The sequence below is a fragment of the Protopterus annectens genome, chromosome 3.part0 (genome assembly GCF_019279795.1).
Source record: "Protopterus annectens isolate FY-2018-M chromosome 3.part0, PAN1.0, whole genome shotgun sequence".
Taxonomy (NCBI): Eukaryota; Metazoa; Chordata; order Ceratodontiformes; family Protopteridae; genus Protopterus; species Protopterus annectens.
In genome coordinates, this window is record NC_056731.1 from 1292159217 (window position 1) to 1292185802 (window position 26586).

The window sequence follows — 26586 nt, forward strand, 5'->3', positions numbered from 1 at the left end:
GTACTTACATTCTGTCCCCATGTCTGTAACGTCCCCCTCCTGTTTGTTGGCCTGTCTCCACAGTGTATGTTGTAAGAAGTATTTCCAACTACCCTCTGTGATGCTGTTTGTCAGGCACCCACATGAAGTCCTACTCACAGTGAAGGGAAAGGGCCAACACCCACATGAAATGCTTAGTTATAGGAGTGTGTTTACATGCAATTGGCTATAGGAATGATACCACAGCTGTTCCACATGCAATTACCAAGTGAGGGACTCCAATTCGTGTACAGCCCATCAGCTGATTGTGAGCATTACCTACAAATGTCAGGCTGCTACCCATGCAAAACAGATGTACTTTTCAACATCCACCAGAGGGGAAGAGAGAGAGAGAGAGAGAGACAGAGACAGAGACAGAGAGAAAGTAAGAAAGGAAGGGAGAAAGAGCCAAGCATGTTTATGTATGGTCCATGGGTGGAGAGTGGTATATGGGTATTATAACAGTTGCCTATATTGTTACTAATCCATACTGTCACATAGTAATTGCACATGACTGTACATATTTATGGCTGTGGATTGTCTACAACAACCTCTGCAGTGTTTGAAAACTGTTGGCCTTGTAATCTGGACATTGGGACATATAGGTCCTCAATATAATGATGTAGCAAAACACACACTGCAATGGATCCTGTCATTACACAATCACCCCAACACCCACACAAGATACTGATGACACACACACAAACTTACCATTTCTGAGTTTCAAACCCCTACTTGACTTTGTATTGCTATTAGAGTGTTACACAGTTATTGCACATGACACAGATATTACATGGTGGACAGCTGTCCAAAGGTATCTTTGAAGGTGAGTGACATCAGCAGCAGTGCTAAAGGAGGGGTAAGGGAAGTGTAGTAAGTGTGAATGTCCACAAAATCAGGTGTCAACAAAGACACCCACACACACTCTCTCACAGAAATACACACTATCACAGTTGGCAGGATCAGAATTAGAATTCCTACCTAACTAGTTTGCTACACTAAAGTATTATGCAGTTATCGCAAGCTCCACAGAGCTTATAGGGTTGAAACATGGCCAAAGGGTTATTTCCAGGTGTCTGACATCAGCAGGCATGCTAAAGTAGGGCAATGGGAAGTGTAGTAAGTGTGAATGGCTTCAAAATCGTTCATCTCCACACACACACACGCACACATGCGCACATACGCACACACTCACACACACACACACACACACACACACACACACACACACACACACACACACACACACACTTTTGCCAGTACTGAGTTGCATAGGTTAATTGCTTCACAGCTGTGTAGTAGGTGAATGGGCCTAAAGGCTGTAAAAGGCTAGGCCATGGGAATAACTTGGCATCAGGCCACATGACAATAGACTCCATTGTGACTCAGGGGTATAGTCCCTGGAGTGGTCCTCAGGGGTGGGCATTGTATTCACCATCAACTCATCTGGGTTACTATTGTAGTTGGTCAGTGATGTGCACTGTTTCCCATGTATGTGATCGATATTCCATAACATGGACAGTGTTTAGGTTGTGCACATGTCCCACACGCATGTACTTTGATGTGTGGAAGTGTACTTGAGGTCTCTGGGGCATGTTGTGTGGAAAGATTGTTATCTTCTGATGTAGCATTCCTGACCTCATTTGGTGAGACATGTCTATGTAATTGAGGTTGCGCTTGCACCTACAATGACAGCATGATACTGGTATTCAGTGGAGTTAGTGGTGTCAGTCTATACAGGGCATGTGTATAAGGCATGGCATTCCCTTTGTGGGTTATGTTTGCAGACTCTATAGTTGTTGCAGTCATCCAGTGGGGAACATAGCAAAAGGACCACTGTACACATTTATTTGCCTACTGAGGGGATGGAACAGGCTGCCATTTCCTTTTACTTGCTGGATAACAGACAGTCAGGTGATGTAACACATCAAAGTACTTTCTGATGTCAGTGGCACTGTTGTGGTCAACAGGCATGTAGTCCACTGCAATCACACCGTGGTTACTATCTGTGAGGCAATATGCAGAGAACTACCAATATAGAAGTTGTTGCCTAACCAAGTGTGTTTGTGTATGAGACGTGGGTGGAGAGTGTTCTCTGAGTAATAGAAGGGTTGCCTATATTGCTCATCAATCCATAATGTCACATTTAGGGCTATGGATTGTCCACACCAAACTCTCCGATGTTTGACATCTGTTGTCCTTGTAAGGTGGACATTGTGACATATACTAGGTCCTCAACATAATAATTTAGCAAACCCCACCCCACAATGGATCCTATTATTACACAATCACAGCAATCTACACACAGGATATAAATGACAGGCACACACACTTGCCAGTACTGAGATTCAAACCCCTACCTGGCTATGCATTGCTACTATAGTGCACTGCATTTATCGCATGCTCCACGAAGCTTATATGATGTATGTTGTCCCAAGGTACTTCTATGGTGAGGGACATCACCGGCCCTTGTAAATACTGGCATTGGGTGATATAGTGGGTGAGAGATCCCCAAAATAATTTTGCCCTACATTTACATTTGCCAGCAGTGAAGTTCAAAACTCTATCTAACAATCTTTATGGACCATTATGTTACACATTTACCACATGGTTTAGAGTTGGCAACATATACTTATAAGGTAAATTATATCTGCAGGACAGCTAAAGTCAGGCTTTGAGATGTGTACTGGGTATAAGTGGGGCCAAAATCTTTAAGGTACATACATACATATGTACACACACAAACACTTGCCATGGATGAGATTCAAGCCCATATTGATGTAATTACTACTACTACATTGCTCTGCACTTATGGCATGTGCCATGGAGCTTATATGCTAAAGAGCTGTGCCAAGGTATCTTTAAAGGTGACTAACAGCAGCAGCAGTGCTAAAGGAGGGGTAAGGGGAGAGTAGTAAGTGTCAATGTCCATAAAACCAGGTATCATCAAAGACACACACAGTCTCTCACACAAACACACACAATTTCACAGTTCCCAAGTCTGGCATTAGAATTTCTATTTAACTAAGATACTACACTATATTATTACGCAGTTATCGCAAGCACCACAGAGCTTATATGTTGGAAAACTTTCCACAGGTATCTTTGATGGTGACTAACATCAGCAGCAGTGCTAATGGAGGGTTTTGGGGAGAGTAGTAAGTGTCAATGTCCATAAAATCAGGTAAAATCACAGACACACTTGCACACATTTTCACAGTTGCCACATTTGGGAATAGACCTCCTACCTGACTAGTATGCTATAATATAGCATTACACACTTATCACAAGCACCACAGATCTTATCAGGCTAGTATTTGTCCAAAGGGTTATTTCAAGGTGACTGACATCAGCAGGCATGCTAAAGTAGGGCAATGGGAGGCATAGTGACTGTGAATGGCCTCAAAATGATTCATCTCCAAACACACAGAGTTTCATAGTTTCTAGGTCCAGCATTAGAACTCCTACATAACTAGTATGCTACACTATAGTGCCAGTATTGAGGATGGTGCTGGAGGGTTGACTATGTCGGATGCACATAGTACACTCCCTATACATGGTAAAGCACAGGTAGTGTCATGTTTGGCATCCCATTTACTGTATGTACGAGTCAGAGAGAGGTGTCTGCCCTGGGTCCCTACTGTGTCAGTGTATGTGCTATGTATTTCCTCTTTGCCAAAGCCTGGGCATACTGGGCACACCTCCTTCTGCCTATATGGGTAGGCTCAGGTTGTTCCTCCTCCAAGTCCCTCTGTGCCTGTGATGGCCTTGGCAATGGTGGGGGGCTGTGTGGCCTTGCGGCATGCTTTTCCTGCTGCAGCTGTTTCCACAGGATCATATTGTGTAGCATGGCAAATACTATGAACATTTGTGTACATGTAGCTGGAGAGTACAGCAAGGCTCAACTAGATATGTCCAGGCAGCGGAACCGTGACTTGAGCATCCCAAACACATGCTATATTATGATTCTGGTTTGTGCATGTGCCGCATTATGGAGTTCTTGTTCGGGTGTGTGTGCATTTCTGGTGGGTGTCATCAGCCACAGCTCAAGTGCGTAACCAGCATCCCCCACTAGGTGGCCATATGGGATGTCCCCACTGGCAAATGACTGGTACAGCTGTGTCATATGCCAGATGTGAGAGTTGTGATAGCTTCCAGGCTTGCCAGCACACACATTCAAGATAATGCCCTGGGCATCGCACATGACCTGGCAGTTGATGGGGGGGTCCTTGTGGTTTATGGAGACCCTACCCCACTCTCCAGGTAGTGCTTTGATGTGTATGTGCATGCAGTCTTAGCACCAACTACCTCAGAATATTCTGCTATTTGGTAGAAGAGATGCATACTGCTGGTCAAAGCCTCATGGGTGTTGAGGAAATATATGTGCTTACCAACATGTGCTGACATGGCATCCAGGAACTGGTGGAGTACACTGGATGCTAATGCCTGTGAGATCCCCATGATATCCCCAGTTGGAAGGTACCTGTGGCTAGTATTCTTAAGCCTGCACATACCTTGGTACCCTTTGGGATGGGTTCCCCTCTGTTGCTTCAGTTTTTGATGCATGGCTGGCACAGCTCAACAATTTGCTGTAGAATGTCCCTGTCCACCCTATAGTGCTAAACTATCTCCAGCTCATGTAGCCCCTGGTAGGTTACTCTGGGTCTGTACACTCTTCTCCTTCTCCTCACTGTGGGTTGGTCATCAGCATTCACATCCTCACCACCCTCAGCCTCTTCCACATATTGATGTGTGAGAGCAACACAGTCCCTAACATTTTGCTAGTTTTGTCAGGTAAAATTTCCCCATCTGTGTACACCGGTGGTGTAGAGTTTGTGGGGAAAAAACAGAGTGAAAGGTGTTTGCATAGTTTATAGTAGCGTGCTGGACTGGGCTGCTGCCTGTGTAATTGGCTGATTCTGATACATTTCACCTGCCAGCTCTGCTAGTTCTTCTTAATTGCCTTAATACTGCTGTTTTCCCTTCCCATTGCCTTCCTGTTTAAGCCCAGAGGCATGGCATCCATACCCAGTGCTTAGATGTGAACAGAGCTGCTATTTCCTGTTTTTTTTTTGTTTTTTTTTTAACCTGGTGTGCAGCACGCACACCTGTTTAGGCAATTTAAACACTGTTAGGCAGCTTCAGACAGACCCCCCTTCCTTATCTGTGCTTAGCTAAGGGCAAACATGGGCCACAGAGCTCCAATAAGCTTACTGCATGCATGACACTCCTCCTTATGAGGTCATCTACCTCTTATACTTATACCATGGTGTTGCTGCACCTACACGGTTTGGTGCAAGCTAACACTGAGAGGATATCTGTGATTTAGTATCAATCTCCTCATTTGCATAAAACAGAATGTTAATTCATCGTTTCCACACTCACACTAAGCCTTCCCCTTAGCAACCACTATTCTCTGGTACTGTTGTCTTATGCATGCCGTTGACTATCATGGTAACATGCTGATTTAGGTTTAAAAGCTTATTTCCAACTTTTTTTTCTTATTTTTGGGCCGATCCCATTTGCGCACTGCTGCCCTACGCTTAAACTGCCGAAATCGGCCCCCAAAAAATAAAAGTAACTTTTTTATTATTTTGCAACAATTTATCATGCCAATGGCCATATATTTGGCCATTGGTATGCCTACTACATTGAATACATGCTTTCTTTGGAGCTGCCATGCCTCCGTTTTGTAATTTGCAGAAATGTATTTGGTTAGTAACCGAATACATTTCTGCAGGTTACACTATTCCTGCACAGACGCCTGCCTGCTTCCTGGATCACTAATTCACCACAGTTGCATGGATTTCACCAGAAAATGGGGTAATTAGCATATAGCAGTGGTGTCTGTGCAGGAATAGTGTAGAAGCGCTCGTGCACATCCCGGGAGCTCGTTCCTGGATTGCTCGTTAGCCATATTGCGAGCAGCAGCTCTTGCACTATTCCTGCACTGCATGTAGAGCTTGTTGAATCCAGTGGATTCTCTTGAAAGAGCTGTAAACCTATATATGAAGCACTATCAACCAGGTAATGTCTGCAGTCAGCATTAATTGTCACTCTCAAAGTCCATCTCTGAATAGATTTGGGTCATACAGTGTACAACTAGGGCCAAACCCATTACAGTGCAGATACAGAGAAACTTTTATAGCAAAAGTGTTATTTTTTGCCTATTTCATAGACAAGTAAGCCAAATAGATACATTGTCCCTTTTCAGCAGTGAAATCACAGCACTGACTGTTTAAAAAAGTTTTTTTGAATCACATAGCAGGCAAATGAAGGAGGTAGGAATCAAATTTGGACCAAGAGTGCCGCAAGTAGCTCCTTAAATGCTCAGAGCTTTAGTATTCTGTGCTAAATGCAAAGGTCCCAAACCTTTCTTTATTGCTTGTGAAAAAATGCATTAATTATGTAATTTTCCATCAATAACTCTAATAGAAGTTTTGAATGGATGCATACCACTCATTAAAATCTAAGTTTGAGAGAGATTATGAGGGAATCAAAATGCTTTCAAAAATCTAAGGTGAAGGCAGTTGAAAATAATTTTATTTAGCCTCACTTAATCAAGTGGCCAAAGGAAATGATGTAATGATTTTGAAGTTAGAAAGAAGATTGTTTATATAAATAAGATAATATCCAGCAATAACACATGAAAAATATCACTTTGTCAGCAACCCAGTGGTGTAAAACAAATAATGTGAAGAGAAAAAGCATCCACCACTACTCTTCAAGGAAACAGAGAATTTATAATCAAAATAATAAAATGGTTAAAATGTTTAAAATGACAACGGTAAGTGCTTTTGCAAGTGTTGCTTCTTCAGACCATTCAAAAATATGTCAGAGCCACAGTATTATTTAATTAAAATAATTAACCAAACATCCAATACAAATCAGGAGACAATTAAACATCAATTGGAAATCAAATGTGCATATCTAATAGCCTCGGGAGACCTTTTGACGAATCATAGAACACTTGGAAATATTGTCCTATCAAAATGATAGCAAAAACATACTATCCTATCTAAATCCAGTAAAACTATAATATGATTGGTTGAGTCATCTCGCTGGTTGACTTCCATTGGTAGGACACACAACTAGTAGGAGACAGTTCAATCTATTGAAATAACATTCAATCAATATAACCATGTACTTGACATAAATCATTCAAAATGTTCTCATGCTCTAACAAAAGTGACTCTCATAATGGATGTTCATATTTCATTGCATATAGTGGTCTCATGTAGCAAAGTTGAAAAAAAAATTCACGAAGGCTATTGGAATCATCCACTTTAATATGAACAACTTAAATAACCAAATAGTCCATTCCTTTGTCCATAACTCATTCAATAATGGACACAGACCTGCACCTAACAAGCATAAAATAAAAGTTTTATAAAAATAAAAGCTTTATAAAACAATAATTGCCAGTGACTCAGAAGTAATGAAATATCACTGTGCCATTAGAGACCTTATAATAATTAGCAACAAATCAAAATTAAAAATTTATGATGTTAACCAATCAGAGGCCGCCTCGAAGATTGGTTAAAACCTGCTACCATACACTCCTGTTGGTTGAGAGATATACTCAACCTCCTATAGGAACTGAGTGAGATAAGCCAATTAAAACCTGGCCTGCATAAAATCAACCTATCAAACTGCCTGAACTTAATATAAAATCAACCTATCAAGCTGCCTGAACTTAATATAAACAACTAAGATAGTAATATACCCACATATCAATTCTAATCTTGAAGGCCGATGCATTCAAAATAGTTACATCTAAGCCTCTGAAAATGTATAGTTCTAAAACATCACAGACCACTAGTTTGAATAATCAAAATGTGCATTCATTAATAGTGAATGATACCAAAGAATATAACAGTTCACTACAAAAAAAAAATGTAAAAAATAATACATCAACTGGATCCATCTAAAAAACCTAGAATATAGAATTACAATTGTGAGGAACACACAACTAGCAACTTGTGACTGTACTTCCTAAACAGTGTAACCAGTAACAGTGAATCAAGATGAAAAATTCCTGATATTCACCAATCAATCCATTAGGAAAAGAAAAATCAGTGGTGAAAGGCATAATGGACAATCGTCCCTAAGTAATGTGGACAAAGCCAAAAGGGACAATTGTCCCACAAAGCTGATAAAATAACAGGTGCAGCATTAGCAGGGCTATTCTGAAGGGTATAGATAAAAATAACACAACAAAACTTTTTTTTTATAAATGTGATAAAGTTTAAGCATAACTGCATGGGTGTGCCCATTGCTAAGCTACGCTTAGTACAGCTTAAACAGCACAACAAGTTAAATAGCAAGAGACATCCAGCACAAGAAGTACTGCAATAGTGTAGTGGTTAGAGCATATGCTTTGTGGGTAGCCATTCCTGGTTGAATCCCCACTGTAACGCATTAACATTTTACATGTGCAAGCAGTACATAAACAATTTGTTTATTATTACCTATTAAATAAGATATATTTGTTAACCGGAGTACTCCATTATGTCCAGATGTGAGGTGTCAGTTTAATAAAGTTGTGAAATTCCCATATAAACACAAGTGCCCCATAAAGTATAGTCACACATGAATAAATGTAATGGAAGCACATTGGAGGATGTCAGGGACAGTAAACAAATTTATAATATGTAATGAATGATGAATCAATGCCATACAGCAGATAGTCTATGAAATGAAAAATAAACAATGCTAAGCATTGCACAGCTCTGCTTACCAGGTGTAAACATTGTGTAAATGGGATTGCTAAGGAATGAGTAGTCCAGCTAAGTGGATTTGCTCATTGTTAAGCAGTGCTGAACCTGTCCCTTTAAGCAATGCCAACCTTAGTTAAGCAGGTTTGCCTGTAGCTTAGCTTAGCTCAGCATGTTCAAAACCATCCAATCATGGCAAAAGGTGAGAAATTGACCATATTTAAACCTCACAGGCAGGAATACAGCTCATAACTGGTTGCAGCTTTCCACTGTAGGCAGGATGGCTGGAGTCAGAGAGGGATTGCACTTCCAGGTGCATTGCTGGAACATACAGGAGTCCAAGGTCATGGTAGGACTCCTGGTGAAAAAACATGATGAGAGACTGCTGCAAGGCCAGTACCAGGGGCTCCAAATATAAAACAGAAGCCTGGGTCCACCTCACCCATGATCGCACCAGTGCCACTGGTATCCTTCGGACTGGTGAGCAGGTCAGGCACCAGTATGCCGACTTGAAGTGGAGAAAGAGGGAGGTCTTGGATGAGTGGGTCCAAGAAGCAAGACAGACGGGTGATGTCCCAGCAGTGTGTAAGTATTCATACAATTACTGTTTACTAAAGTCCAGCGTGTGTATGTGATGGATAGGTATGCCTAAATATGTCTCTATTTCCTTTACAGCTGCAGCTAAGTGGGCTGTGAATCAGGAAGCCCAAGCATGTAGGCTGCAAAAGCTGCATTGAGAGGCTGGTGGGTAATAATCCTGTTTGTAGTAGTCATACCAAATAAATATAAAGTAGTAGAAGGTCATCTGGCAGTATAAAAACTGTTGTATAAACCAGACAATATGACAGTAATAGTCCCATATAGGTCATATTTAAATAAAACTGTAACTGCCTGGCAATAACACTCTAAATCCTGGACTGGTTGTGTTTTACTTTGGTATTGTCTGGCATTTATTGTTGCAGTCTCAGAATAGTAATGTTATATTAACCACTGTTACCCACACTGTGCTACATAAAAAAAAATGTCTAGGAATGTCTTTATAAGACTGTTGTAAGTACAAGATCAGATTTTACAACCAACATTGAAGCAATAGACAGCAATAGACAGCAATATTCAAATAGCAAACTCTACTGAGACTTAATTTGTTGCATTTTTAGCAGACAGCCATGGTTCGAAACCTGGGAGTGGTAGTAAGCTGTATGCATAATCGGTTTACCTTTAAATAGGTGAATTGCACATGTGCGTGTATGCTAAACAACAACTTGAAAAGCGAAAGTTGCAATGTAAAAGACAAAAAATGTCGAAAAACTTTTAGTAGAATTTTTTTTCGCTTTTTTTCGACATAGCACCACCGCAAGCATCTCCATGTGTATATCATCACGCCATGAACATCAAAGCAAACAAAATAGTGATTCTGTCCACGAATGTACCACATTCAAGTCCCGTGTTTAGAATAAAGAAAATATAACTGTCAGAATTGCCTGATTTCCCAGTGTATGCCTATAGAGTGAAGTAATCCAGATAGTTTATTGTAAAGAATACTACAATTATGAGAATGAGCAGTATTTTGCGACCAATTTAACAAATCCCCTAGGAGTGAATTCAGTATGTTTTGTTAGGAGATTTGTAAAGGATGCTTCTTTATCCAATAATCTCCTACGCTTTGGTGAGGAAGGCAGACATAACAGCATCCTACGTCTCAAATCATCAACATGGTTTTGCTCAAGTTGCACAGCTTGCAGTATGTCTAGCATATAGAGTGTTTTTTTACCCAACAAACTACGAAGCCACCTGTGCTAACTCTCAATGCATTTTGGCTATGAGGATAGCCCATACCACAGGTGTCATATTGATTCCAAAAGGTGCAATCAAATAAAGGAGGCACACGTTCACTTGTGTTTCCCCTCATACCATAGCGCTGTGGCCTACCATATATATAGGTTTCCTTAAAGAAATTACACAATGGCCTACCCTCTTGGCATATCAGCTTCAATTTCATGAAAGGTATTACATATGTCCCCACGGTCAATGAACGCTAATGCAGGTATCTCCTTGCATAGCATTGCAAAGGAGATTCAGGTACCAAAGTGTCCTGCCAAATGTAGACATTGAATGTTTCTCCACACAATTTGGCAAAAATGGAACCAAAAGCCTTTGGTTAATGTGTTAGGCAAATGTTTCTGAATGGAATTCACTGCAGCACTTTCAAAATCAGTTAACACCATATTGGGAAGCAATCTAAAATCATGTTCACAGCACAATTGCAACACAATTCTCCAAAACATATCATAACATATTTCACTTTTGCTGGGCAATATCCCATACACTACAGGTACCACCTTTTTGTCGATTCCACCTGTCAATGTGCAGTGTAATGTATATACTTGTTTACATTCAGTAGTGCTAATAGGGAAAGTCCCATCTGTCATGAGGTATTCTGACTCACAAAGCATATTCAAGTTATCCCTGGTGGTTATAACAACATTTGTATCAATTTCAGTTTACGCACTATGTTTTATAATAAAGGAACCAGTCTTCAAAGGTAGCATGTCAGCACTCAGTCCCCTAAGATACTTGAAGCCATTACATATTTCCAATTTCTTCCTATACCTCTGCCTCCCAATGGTTTGTTTAAGGACAGTCGTATTGGGTAACTCACTGACAACATCACTTGATGTAGAAGCTAGGACTTCAGCAACTATTTTACAGGGATCCTCCACAGATAGCTCAGCACATCGTTTAAACTGTTCTTTAACTCTCAGCACCTCCTCTTGCACTACATCGGGGGCATGGTAATGTGCTGTGCTTTTTAGCAGCCTATAGCCATTTATATCTCTTTCAGTTACGCATCTGCCCTTACACCTTTCTTTATTTTTTCTTGTGCAACACCAGTATTGCTTGACCTCAACAGCCTTTTCCTGGTAGTACTGATACCCGTCAACTAGCAACATTTCCTGACCCTTCTGAGTCCTACTTGTGCTGTATACTGCATTAACTGTGCCTGGTGCATATTCTTGCGAAGTTCCTTCCCCAGCCTGCAATACATGGTATAAATAGTCACTACTGTAAACGTTTCCATTGTAGACACAACCTTTCAAACACTGTTTACAACCTAATATCTGATAGAAATGTGACAACATTTTAAACACTCTTACTTTGAGATGGTATGGCTACTTAAAATGACATACACTTGCAAGTAAATTTAGTGCGAAACTATATTGGTCATGATTACAAACACAGCTAGCAAACATTTGAAATTGTATTTCTCATATATGCCATTTCTATTTACTTGCTTTCTCTCATACATTGCATACACAATTACCTCCATAGTCCCTTCCGCGTCCCAGTTTGAGGTTTTACAACACTAGTGAACGCCTCCAACAACAAACATATGAAAGTTTTTTAAGGAAATGTTTAAATGAACGCCGGACATACGTTATGACGTATGCGACTGTATTTAAGGTCGTACTGCATCTATGCGACTGTTTAAACATCGAATTGCATTCAACAGTCGACCTTTAGTTATTCGCACAGTTTCAGTTTGCATATATGCCAACCTGAAAATGGTAGTTCGACCATTTCTTACTTGCCCGGTTGTGTTTCGCGGTTTTAAATGTAAACCTGCATAATCATACCTCTGAAATGTACAGATTTTTCAGAATGTCCAGATAATTGGCTCATATTTTCTGCCTGTTCCTCTGTTATTCAAAACATGTCCCTATTTGTAACCCCATGTTGTCAAGCTTTGTCCAAAGAATATGCATTAAGAGATTGAGAGGTATGTGCATAATATTAACTGGAATCTGGGAATATGTGTAGAAACAGTCAGGTAGTGTTAACGAACATTCCCTCCACAGGTCTGTTAGATAAGAAAACTGTGCCTACCAATAAAGATGTAAATCCTGGACTACTCTGGTATAGCATGGCCTGACATGTAGTATGCAGTAACATCTGATATCAGAATAGTACTGTTCTGTCAACCACTGTTTCTCACACTATGCTACATAAAAATATGTGTAAGAATGTCCGTGTAAGGCTGTTGTAATTACAAGATCAGATTGTACAACTAAGAGAGACTTAGACAGAAAACACTGATGAAATAGGAAGCAATATCCAAATAGCACACTCTACTGTGACTTAAATTGCTGTATTTGTAGCAGACACAGCCATGGTTTGAATCCTGGGAGTAGTAGTAAGCTGTATGTGTAATCATACCTCTGAACTGTACAGAATGTCCAGATAATTGGCTCATATTTTCAGCCTGTTCTTCTGTCCCCCTGGCAAATCAGTGGGATGATCCCAGAATTGTAGTCACAAAATAATGACATAAATTTGATTTTCAGACCTCAAAACCTTCAGAAAATGTATGTGTAAACAAATCCTGTCACTCATGCAATCCAAGTTTATGACAACAATATTAAAAACATGCCCATATTTGTACACCCATGTTGTCAAGCTTTGACCAGAGTGTGTGCATTAAGAGATTAAGAGGTATGTGCATAATATTAACTTTGAATCTGGGAATATGTGTAGAAACAGTCAGGTACTGTTAACAAACATTCCTTCCACAGGTCTACTAGGTAAGAGATGTAAGGATTTAGCTATAAGATAGTTGAAGTATACACTATGTATAAATGTACCAAAGTCCAAAACAAGGCCATAGGGTATTGTAATAATAACTGTACCTTAGTGATTACAGCAGTGATCATTAAAGTTGTGAGTAGTACAAGGATATATAAGTTGTTAATTGACACCCCGCCATCATATCTGCAGCAATAATCTAAATACACAAATCAATGGTTATGTGTACACCAAACCTACTGTTGGGACATATGTTCTATTGTTCAATAAATATTGAAATTTGTTTCTATTAATGTTGCATGTTGAAATACTGTCATTGGTGGCCTTTTGCTATCAATGTAACCTGCATGCCATTGTAATGACCACTGTGGTTCCATATACGCATGTGTTCTGTTTGCTATGCAACTGTTCCAAATCTGGTGTTTTGGTTAATGGGAATATCTATGCATGCTGTTATAATTAATCCTGGATTGTGTTGACTATTATTAACCTACATATGTTTTAAAACTGCAACACCATAGCACGTATGTGAAGGCCGGTCCCAGTAGACCCACCTGTCCCACCTCATCTGGCCATGGCACCGGCAACTCGGGATCTCCTCATCTGCTGGTTCTGCACCACCTTTGGGTGGAACCACCTCATGAGATGGGGCTCGTTCCTCCCGGGATTGGGCGTGGACAGGATCCTGTCATCCAAAGTCAGGTCCGGGGATTGGTGCGTAGCAAGCTCTGAAGGGAGTGTGGAGATCTGCTATGCCAGCTTGAGGGCCGTGTGGTTCATTTAGAGGGTCAGCCTGCCCCTCCTGCTCAGCACCCAGCACAGCCACCTTTGAGGCCATGAAGGTGCAGTGGTGACTGCCCATGGGTGGGGACCTCAGACCCACTGTTTCCATTTGGGGGCTCAAGGGCTTCCGATTTCCAAACACCCCTCTACATCCAAGGTGTTTACCCCCCACATGTGTCATATACCACCCCTGTATGCTGTCTTGTCTATCTTCTTACCCAAACTACCTCCACAAATATTCTTATCCTTCCCAACATCCCACTCTCACCTTAAAAAAAAGAAAAGGCAATCTGTTCCCAAAAAATATTTCACCCCATACATAGCTGTCCATTTCACACACGTGTCCACTGGACATGTAATCTGGTCTAACTGGTTTCACAATACATTATTGTTGTCCTCACCCCTCTCTCAGGGGTTTGAGTGTCCAAATCTATCTCCATACTCAGTACATATGCAGAGCTGTTGCTGTAGAAGAAATGGACAGCTATGGACCTTCCCTACACCCATCCTGCACATCCCTAGCTACTTTCCCTATTGTTTTTCCCTCTGCATGTCCCCTTTTTTGCCACTTTCTTGTCACCCCTTTTTTCTTTTCTTTTAAAGAAATTAGCACGAGGGTAAGCAGGAGTAAGCACTTTTAAGCAGCAGTTAGTGGGTTTAAGACTGCATAATCAAATTTCGTAACGATGTGGGCATCTTACAAAAGGGCCTCACTAAGACAGATGCCTGGTGACAAAGCCATGGCCTCAAGCTCAATGCCAAAAAGTGCGTTGTCATCCCTTTTGTTAAAAACTCTGTACCCATGAACTACCACATATGCAGTAGTCTACTTAACACCAGAATTGTGATAAGAGACCTCGGGACGCAGGTGGACAGTAGTCTCTCCTTTGATAATCACATCGCCACAGTAGTCAGGAAATCCTGCTACGTGGCACACCTCATCACAAAAGGTTTCACATCCAGGAAAAAAGAGGTCATTGTTCCCCTCTACTCATCTCTCATTAGACCCATTATAGGGTACAATGTCCCTTTTGGTATGTACCTCACAAGACATCTACAACAACTGGAAACGCCACAGAAATACCTCACAAAGAGGATTACTGGCCTCAAACAGATGCCCTACGCAGACCGTCTCAAAAAAACTCCAGCTTTACTCCATCACATATCACCTACTCAGAGGTGATCTCTGCCTAACATACAAAGCTATGTCAAACCCAGAGCTGTTGGACATGCTCCATGTAAAGAAATCCCAATCCCTCCGAGCTACACGCTGTAGGTACCTAAACCTTGTCACCACAATAAACAGAACATGCTGGAGGGATAGATTCCTGTCTCAGAGACTTTCCATACTCTGGAACAAACTACCTATCTATATCAAACAAAGCTATTCATTAGCACTCTTCAAGAAAAATCTTGATGATTGGATGGGAGATAGGAAATTCACCACGGGGATCACTTCTGTGACTCTGCTTGACAGGGGCACAGGAAAATAATTTTCTTGGGTGGCAAAAGCCAGGGTACCATTTGGCTAGGCTTATATAGGCCCTAGGGCCAATAGCCTAGTACCTACCTGAACCTATGAACATATATATATATATATATATATATATATATATATATATATGTATCTAGATATATATATATATATATTTATGTATGTATCTATATATATATATATATATATATATATATATATATATGTATATATATGGGTCTATCTGAGTTCATCGACATGTTAAAATGTCGAAAACGAATTAACCGACACGAGAATGTCGAAAGTCACGTCACCGACGCCAGAAGATCGACGAGGCAGAAGACCGACGGAAGAAGACACCGACGCTGAGAAGCTGCGATGGGGAAAGGATATGTAAGTCTGCGGTAGTGACGGACGATAGTGCAGTAAGGTAAGTGCGATGTTGGTGTTTTGTAGGGGTAGGGGTGGGATAAGTGAGTTAGGGTTAGGTGAGTGTGCGAGTAAGGTAAGTGTGCGATGTTGGTGTTTTGTAGGGGTAGGGGTGGGATAAGTGAGTTAGGGTTAGGCGGGTTAGGTGAGTGTGCGAGTAAGGTAAGTGTGCGATGTTGGTGTTTTGTAGGGTAGGGTGGGATAAGTGAGTTAGGGTTAGGCGCCGGGTTAGGTGAGTGTGCGATAGTGACGGACCTTAGGGTAAGGGTTTGGGTCAGGGTTGTGGATAGTTGTGTATGTATGGGTTAGTGTTTGTTTGTAAGGATTTTGGTGTGCTTGTGTTGTGTGTGTGAGTGTTGGATAGGGGATGTGTTTTGTTTGTTGGTATGTTGTGTCGGGTGTATGCGATGTCGTGTTTGTGAACTGTCGATCTTCTGGCGTCGGTTATATGAGTTTCGCTGTTTTGGTGTCGGTTATTTCGTTTTCGGTATTTTAAAATGTCGATGAACTCAGATAGATCCATATATATATATATATATATATATATATATATATATATATATATATATATATATATATATAAATGTGTATTGCATTCGCACATTGGATCCATACTCTGAACCTCTCACGGCAAAACATCTGACAAAAGGCACTGTTAATGGGGGTGAAGGGGCCCATAATAGGGATCTTTTGTAATTATTGCCATTATCTCATCCTCCCCAGCTGAACAGATCTGCCTTGCAACACAATAACCAGCACTTGGTATACTAGACCCTCCAAATTTATTGTTAGCGCTTTTGGGCATAACAATGTAAGACCTTCTTCAGACAAAAAACAAAAAAGAAAATCTTTCTTGGTTTAAATAAACCACCAACAGTGACATCATCAGATCATCAATTTATAATTAAAGAAACATTACACATAACTGAAACATATAAAAATACATTTAACTACAGTATGAAAATCTTAAACCTGTCTCTCTGACAAGGTAAAAAAGTGAGTTCTTAACATGTTAACATCTTTCTAAAGATTTTAATTTTAATAAACATTTTAAACCTGGATACATATAAGCGTTGGTTAGGGCTTGCCATCATAATTCTCTTTGATCCAATAATAATTGTCATGGCCCACCTCTAATGCTTTCTTTAATCTGCTCTATCACAAGAAATAAGAAGGAATGCCCAGGAAATTCAATTACATGCTTTGCTAGTGCATTATTACAATCTTGCTTATGTATGCTGTACTGATGCTCATAGATTCATTGCTTCAATTGTCTTTCGGGTTTTCCTATAGAAAACCATGGACAGCTTTGTCACTCAGCTAAATAAACCACTCCTGGGGTGTTGCAATTATATCTACCACTAATGGAATAGGTAAAATTTCTTATTGTAAACCTGACTGAAGTTTTAATAAACTTGCAATAATTGCAACATCCACATTTTAACATACCCCCAGTTCTATGATTACTATGTAAGTCTCGCAATAAAATTTTTAAGATTAAAGCCTCTTTTATAAATCATTTTAAGTGCTTCTGGGACTTTGTCTCTAATTTGGGCATCATCAATAAGCAAAGCCCGATTTTTACATAAAATATTCATTATTTGTTTTGCATCAAAATGAAGTACTGAAAGTTAATGTAAAGTTAACATCAATTTATCAGTTTGAACACTGTTAGGTAATGTTAAATTGTCTAGCCCTTCCTCTTCTGCTTTTGTAAGACTGCACAATATAGGTCTAAACCTAATTGATATACGCTTGTGTGTAACTTCAGATATCAATTCATCAATTAATTTTAATGGGTATCCACGAGCTAGGAACATTTCTTTAAGCAAAAGACATTCATCTGAAAAATCTTGTTCTAGTGTGGCCCGTACAAGTTGCCCCTTTACAACACACTGCTGTTGATAATATGGATGAGTACTTTCGAAATGTAAAAAGCAGTCTGAGTATGTAGGTTTGCGATCTACTCTTGCAGTGTAACATAGATTATCCCTGTCTTTAGTTAATAACACATCTAAAAATGCTATAAATTCACAATTAAATTCAAATGTGAATTTCAAAAAGCTGGTCATCTCTGACAGTATCTGAACAAATTCAGAAGCATGAGTTTCATCACCATTAAACACAAGAAATATATAATCTAGATAGTGTGTATACCATACAACATGCTGTTTAAAATAGTCATGGCAAAATAACATTTCATTTTCCCAGTATGCCATGACAATCCCCATAGGGGGAGCCCATAACTATCCCTGATTTTTGAAGGTATATATATCACCCCCAAAAAAAGATGTAATTATTAGTCAGAATAATATCTAGCAGATATTCAATCAAGTTTATCTCCTCACCTGCAACACCTAACTTATGTAAGAATTCTCAGGTCCACATAATTCCTAAAGTTTGTGGGATAACCATATATAGATCCCAGACATCTAGAGTTAGAAAGTTGTATTCAGCACTGAAGTCCATGTCATTGATGTTTTTAAGGAAATCCCATGAGTCACAACAAATTTGAGACTGACCCTTAAGGTGTTTATTCAATTTAGCATCAGCTATTTTAACATATCCATACGTGATACTATTACGGCCATCAACAATAGGCAGAAGCGATGGGTTATTTAAGTTATTATGTAACTTAGGGAGCCCAGATATGGTGGGTGTAACTGGAGATGGTATAGTCAGGTAGTTATATGTATATATATCTACCATACAATCAATAAATAGGTCATTTAATATTGCCCTAATACGTTGATAAGCTCCATGAAGTTGGTTAATGGATGCTTTTTCATAATTTTCAGAGCTCAAGATATTTAACATTATATTAGAATAATCTCCTTCAGTCATTAACACCATGCCACCACCTTAATCTGGCTTGAGAATCTTAATATTAAAATTTCTCAAAAAATTAAGAGCATTCTGCGCGCGTGTGTGTGTGTGTGTGTGTGTGTGTGTGTGTGTGTGTGTATACACATATATACACATATAAATATATTACTACTTATAGATATGTATAAGAAGAGTATATATAGACTGTGCACAGCATATCAAACAGCCATTATTCCTACAGTTGCCACCTTTTGAAATGGCCAGTGTTTGATTCTGTCCTACAAATGAGAATTATTGCATGAAACATATACCCACACACAATGCAAAGGACATGACACCACACACAAGTTTGCATATATAGAAATGTTTATCTGTGTTCTATTACAGTTGTTTATGCCATTTCTTATAGCAGTTAGGTGTTTTAAATACATAATAACTGATCCAGGCAACACACAAACAAATCATTTGATACAGTAATCTGAAAAACATAACATACTTTGCTGTCCAGGTTAAGGCACTCAGGTAGTACAACAGTAAAAAATAAACACTTGCCTTTAAGATAAGAACAGTCAACACTTAATTACAGATGTAGTTCAGCAGCATCCAATTACACGATGTACTCAACCCCTAGGGGGAAAAGTATTAGTTGTCACAATGTAAGTGTATCTGGATTTGCCCTTGTATCACTTCACAATCTCTATACCTTGTCTTCTCTTCTACCAAATTACTCCAGTCTAAAATACACACTATTCTATTCACATAGAAATACTGACTCTTATAATATACCAAACTGTTCTTTGTGCTCGTTTCTATGTATTCTTACTAAAACTGTAAGCAGTGCATACTACTTTTGTAAAAATTATTTCTAACTGTAATTTTAGTCCTGCAAAGCCTGTTAACTATTTGTGAACCAATTTCTGAATATATTTGTCTGAACCTTTGTAAATATTATTCAAACTGTATCTCAGTCCTACAATACCTCTTAACTATTGTTAACAAAGTTATGAATATCTCTGCTTGTAAATAAGCTTCTGGATTACCAGTTTGTATATTTCTCATTGTATAAAAATCTTCTTAATTATGGAGCTTTTCTCCCCGGGCCACCACTGAAAATGGACCTAGTCCAGCTGGATTTTCCCTGTAAACAAATGTAAAATAAATAAATAAATACATTTGTTATATAACAATGCTTAACTTAAAACATCATTATCACACTGATAAACAGAACTGTGTGTACGACAGTAAGCTCTAGGCCACCACTGTTCCCATGGTGAAATGACTGAAAATGTACAGCCATATACCTTAATGTTTCTTATTACTGATATCCCTCACATGTTGTAACAGCCTAGGTTAAAAACATTTAATACCTGTCCCCAATAAAATGTCTTAGAAGGGCATATAACAGTGTTTTGCTTACACTGACCTCTGGACTGCATAAGGTCACACACGTTTTGTCCAGCTGTAGCCCTCATATATATGGCCCTACCACACAATTTGTGTGGGAGTCCATAACATCACTGGAATGATAGCAGAAATGCCAGCACTAAATAATGATAGGCCATTACCTAACAACCTCTTACTGCATGACATCTGAACAAAATCAGGTATATATGTGGGGGACAGAGGCTGGAACACAGGACCATATTTGCAATATTGCTGTTATACACTGTGAAAGTTACTGGTGTTACAGGTTTGGCTGCAACATACCCTTACTCAAGAATATGAAGTCAGAAACACAAATGGATGTTGCCATGTACTGATAGCAATCAATGGAGAGAATGCCACTATGTCAGCGACAAGTCCAGTGTGGTGTACAAACAAAACATAATGGCCAATCCACAGTATTCAATGCATATAACAGCAATACTCACACTGTCCGTAGGTCTAGAACCTTATACAAACATGTAGTTGGCCTATGTCTACAAGTCCTGTTGTAAGAGGTATTGCTACCTTCTGTCTGTAACACTGCTGCCCACACACGGGAAGGATGTCTTCCATACAGGAAAGCTAAAGGGACAACACCCACATGATGTAGTCATTTATAGTAGTGGGTTGCTATGACATTGGCTATTGGAAGTACTACACAGCTGGCTGTATGCAATTACCAAGTGGGCAACACCAACTGGTGCAGAGGCCATCACCTGATGATGAGTATCACCTACAAAAGCCATGCTGCAACCTATTCAAACCAGCTCGATCTCTATAGTGGAGAGAGAGAGAGAGAGAGAGAGAGAGAGAGAGAATAACACTAAAAAAAATACTACAAACAAAAAAAAAAAACAAGGAAGATATCCAAGTGGTACACAAAAGAGAACACAATAATAAAACAGGTATTTGAAACATATATGCATGTAATTGAATGTAGTACTTGGTCTGTAATAATGGGATAGATGATGTTGAAAGATTTATATTTGCTATTAAGACTTGTTGCTGTAAATATGTCCTGCAGAACAGCTGCTACGGACATAGCATCTGACCCTGTGGGCAGTGGGCCATACCTGCCAACTGTGCAGATCTGCACATATTGATAATTGTAAGCCATCATAGTGTTTGTTCTGTTCCTCGAAACATCTATATTAGTCTGGCAAATAGCTGCAGGTGGAAGTAACAAAGTCATGATAGACACATGAGTTTCAGACCCTACCACCTTTAGAACAGTCATGGTAATGTGAAATGTATCATGCCCAAACTTCATAGGTTTGTAATAGTCTTAGCTCTGCCCCTATATATCCCCCCTAATGTTAGACTGTGTCCACATGTAACGCTCTGTTTTGTAGCAAGGCAGAACAGTGCAGCTGTGGAGAAAGGAGGTTCAGAGTGTGGACCCGATGTTTGAATACACTCCATATATATATTTATATAGACATGTATGTCTACATATATAGAGACACACACACACACACACACACACACACACACACACACACACACACACACACACACACACACACACACACACACACACACGTATATATATATAGATATATATATATATATATATATATATATATATATATATATATATATAAGCACATTTCCCCTACTGTTGAATGACTGTGCTGCATGATATGTTTGAGAAAACATCACACATATCTGCAGCTCAGATGGCTTACTGGCAAATTGATGTGGCTATGGTGTGCAGGGTCCTCGTTTACACACTTGCAAGGGCTGATAATTTATTTGCTGGCAGGAACAAGGGCTGTTGGATACAGAATGATTAAGGCACCTGTAAGCAGTTGTAAGCAGGTGTGAAATGGACAGTTATGTATGGTGTGAAATTTGTGTTGGGAACAGATTGCCCTTTTTTTCTTAAGGTGAGAGTGGGATGTTGGGGAAGGATAGCAGGTATATTTGGGGAGGTAGGTTGGGTTGAAAGACAGACAAAACAGACAAGACAGCATACAGGGGCAGTATATGACATGTGGTGAGTAAACATCTTGGATAGGGAGGGGTGTTTGGAAATTGGAAGTCCATGAGCCCCCAAATAGAAACAGTGAGATTGAGGTCCCCACCCAAGGGCAGTCACCACTGCACCTTCATGGCTCTGAAGGTGGCTGTCCTGGGCAAGGTGGTTCTGCTGAGAACAGCCTTCCCAAACCTGCTATTGTGTTGCAGTTTTAGAACACATGTGGGTAGTAATAGTCTACACAATCGAGGATTAGTTATAACAGCATGCATAGATATTCCTGTTAACCCAAAACACCAGATTTGGAACAGTTGCATAGCAAACAGATATGCATATATGGAACCACAGTGGCCAGTACAATGACATGTAGTTTACATTGTTAGCAACAGGCCACCGATGATACTGTTTCAACATGGAACATAAATAGAAACACATTCCAATATTTGTTGCGCAATAACATATATGTCCCAAAAGTAGGTTTGATATAAACATACCCATTGATTTGTGTGTTCAGATTATTGTTGCAGATATGGTGGGGGGGGGGAGATGTCAATTAACACCTATTACATCCTTTCAGTATGGGGTCCTCAGACCTTTTTTCCTGTTTATGTTTTCCACGTACCATGTCAAGAGAGCGTCTCACTGCTTATACTCCACAGGAGAATGAAATACTAATCAACTACCTTGTGCATCACCACATAACCCTCTTTGGGTGTATGGCCCATGATCCGCAGGAGAGGACTGCCCTGTGAAACGAGATTGTCCACATGGTAAATGATGTCGGCCTGCATAACTGCAGTTATGAGCAGGTGCAACATCATTGCACTGACCTCATCTGCTATGCCTGTCAGCGTGCTACTGCAGTTAGGAGGGACCAGCTAGCCACAGATGGTGGTCATGCCATCCAGTCCCTACTGACACATGCTGAGGAGCTCCTCACCAGCCTTGTGGCACCTGCCTGCCAGCCAAGTCAAAAACCTGATGATAGCATTGTGGAGGTGGGAGCTACCCACACAATGGACAAGGAGCGTGTAGGTAAGGCCCCAGGGCACATTAGTAGACCACTGTTGCTTATCCATCTTCATCTGTAAAGTATCTTTATGCATATGTCAGATAACATAGTCTGTTGCTGCAGTGTAGTAATGAACAGATGTGCATAATCTGTAGTATTGTGGGTTTGTACTGTTGATGTACGGAAATGCTGCTCCCACCCTGTACCAATGCCACAGGTGTGGCTACTGACATCACATCTCTCACACAACTATTTAAGCCCCTCTGATATACCTCTGAGGCAGCAGCCTGTAGCTGGTGAGTATGGAGTTTTTTTGTTCAAGTTTGCCAATACACTGGCCATGTTATAGCTATGGTGTTTGCTATGCACACATTTAACACACCTGCCCATAATGCATGTGATACATGTTCACTTATTGTTGCTGTTAACTGCACTGCATTACAGTGGTCACCATGGTGGCATATCTAAAGTATATGCAAGAGTCTTGCAGTATAACTAACAACCTGTTAGTGCAAGATGCATGGACAGAGATGAACATAATGGTGGGACAAATGGCCTACAGTAGGGACATGTCTGAAACATTACCCTTATACATTGGCTACAATCTATATTTATATTTATAAAATCTATAACTTGTACAATAGTGTATATACCACTATTGCAATGGCAACTGTTAAAGATCTACACAATGGCATATCACAATACCACATTCCACAACATTTACAACCTGTAATGTAATCCTAACATGAGCAATGAATGTGTAATATGAAATCCTGTGTTAGGACAACAAATATGGGGAATATATTCCTTAATAAACACTGGAAGCATATGTGTGCACACACTCCAAATAACATACTGTTGAAGCAGCTTTGGAGGTACTGACAGCATTCACTCTTCTTGAGTATGCACCTTCCATCGAGTCCAGGTTCTTAATGTCACACCAAGTAATGGTTTGCTGTCTAATAAGTATGCCCATAACATTTGCCCTCTCACCTGCAACAGAGTCAGCCGTGGCTTGCACACATCTTACAAATCATGGAATGGATCCCATATCCAAAAGGTAGCACTCAGGAGTGGGAGACAGCCTTACCTCACCATTGCATACACCATGGCAAACAGACAAGCTTGTATGTGACGATGAAGTATGGGACAACATTAATGTAGAAAATAAACAGATGCCCATCCAAGACAGATGACAACATATGTTGCAAACTAGTCATGGAGGCTGCCCAGAAACATGCAGCAACACTGAGGGACTTGCAGGAATCTCTAACAAGTACTGCCTGTGCAGTACCTGTGTTGACAATTGCCTGGACTCTGCATAAGTGTGGCCTGTGGGTTAGGGTAATCAGATGGAAGAGGTATTCCACAGGAGACATCATCCAGGGCTCTCAACAGGTAGCATATGCATAACATCAAGTCTCCCAAAGGTATGTGTTGCAATGTGTAATGGTGTACCAAGAAAAAGGCTGAGACCTACAGACAGTATTAATAAAGATACATGTGCTGCACAACCAACACCTCACTTCACTTCAGGCCCACCATCCCCATCTGTACTTTGCTGGTGCCAGTGTACACCTTTAGGTTTGCTGTTTGTTATTAGGAACCAGGCCAGTAGACATGGTGTTCTAATTTTTGGACACTGCAAAATGACGCCCATGTGTGGCCCATAGTTGTCAAGCATCTGCAAAAAGGCTGAGGATGGGGAGGGGTGTCAGCCTGAAACACAGCAGTGAACTGAAGCATACATCCAAAGTCCACTAAGAATGGGCTGTATCTGAACATAGTCAAGGTCATGCATTGTTTCAGACAAATAGGCAGTCTACACAGCAGTAGTGACGGCACTATGTGACCTCCAAGGGCTGTGCACATGAGCTGATCTTGCAATCTGGCAGAGTTGGGGGACATTTGTAGGGCGGAGTGACCAAATAATGGCAAGTAAAGATGTCCCATTCTAGTATACCCCTTCCAGGAATAGTGACTGCTGTAGTTCACTTAACAGGTACTGAAACAAACCACCATGTTAAGAGTGTGCACACTTATGCAATCCACATATTGTCTGCATCTTGATCAAAATCTGCACAACTAACATATTTGTTTGATACTGCATTTGATTGCACAGGCCATATGACACATATCAGGTGTGTGTAATGTTAACATATGCAGTATTGTGGCCCCATGGCATATCAGGGAAGAGGGTGGCATGTCAAAAAGAGTGTGTACATTCCACATAGCCACAGTAAGCTTTGAAGGTTGTCAGTGTAATTGGATTTTATTGCTCATACATGCACTGCTGATGATGAGATCAGCAAATCAGATGTCAGGCATTCACTATTAACGTTTGTCCTCATATCATCCCAGATATGTGTCAGACAAACACATAGGGGCTATGAGCAACAGAGCAAACATAACTGCCACACATATACACATTCAGCAATGGTGTGTGCAGTTGTGAGGTATGGTCCACAGTACATGCCAAGGTGCTGAACAGGTGCACAGCAATACTTTGTATATGGGTACAGTATGTTCCAGGGGAAGGGGCATCACCTACTAACACTACTCATGCATCCCAGAGATGTATAATGGTGGTAACAGGGCTTGAGTATAACTGCAGTGCATGCTGTTGAGTACCATATGTCATGCATGTTGACAGTTGGGTAATAAGAGGTCTGTGTAATATGTTTGTGCCACCTCACCTGTGTGTGTGTGTGTATGTGTGTGTGTGTGTGTGTGTGTGTGTGTGTGTGTGTGTGTGTGTGTGTGTGTGTGTAGACATAAACCATAACATACAGGCCTTAAATTACATTTTTTGTTTGCCCCTCACAGGTGGCGAAATGGGTCAGGGTCTCTCCTGCAGGCAAACTGATGTTAGTGTCCAAACAAACTCTGACAATGATGATAGGTATGGTGAGGCACAGGTGGGGTTGTCAGGGGCTGAAGTTGTGCCATCGGTTGACATCCCACTTTTATCCACACTCAGTCGCATTGCCCATACATACCCCATCACCAGTGGCCATAGATGAGGGATAGTTGGCAGGTGGTGGCATGGGACAGAACAGTTTGGTGACTATGGCAAGTGTGTCTGTACACAGCAGCCACAGCCGAATGACTGGCGAGGTACCACATAGGTAGATGTGCAGGGGTGCTTGTAGGAGGGCTACTGGCTATCATGCCGCTGACAGAAGTTCCACAGCAGGTGTCATCAGATGCATGTTTTGGGCCACCATGGAGCCACAGGCATATATCGAATGTTATACCAGACAGAGTCTGAGGCTCTAGAGTTCTACTCATTCTGCTGCTATTGACAACATCTGTGATCTTGCAGGTGCCCACCATTATT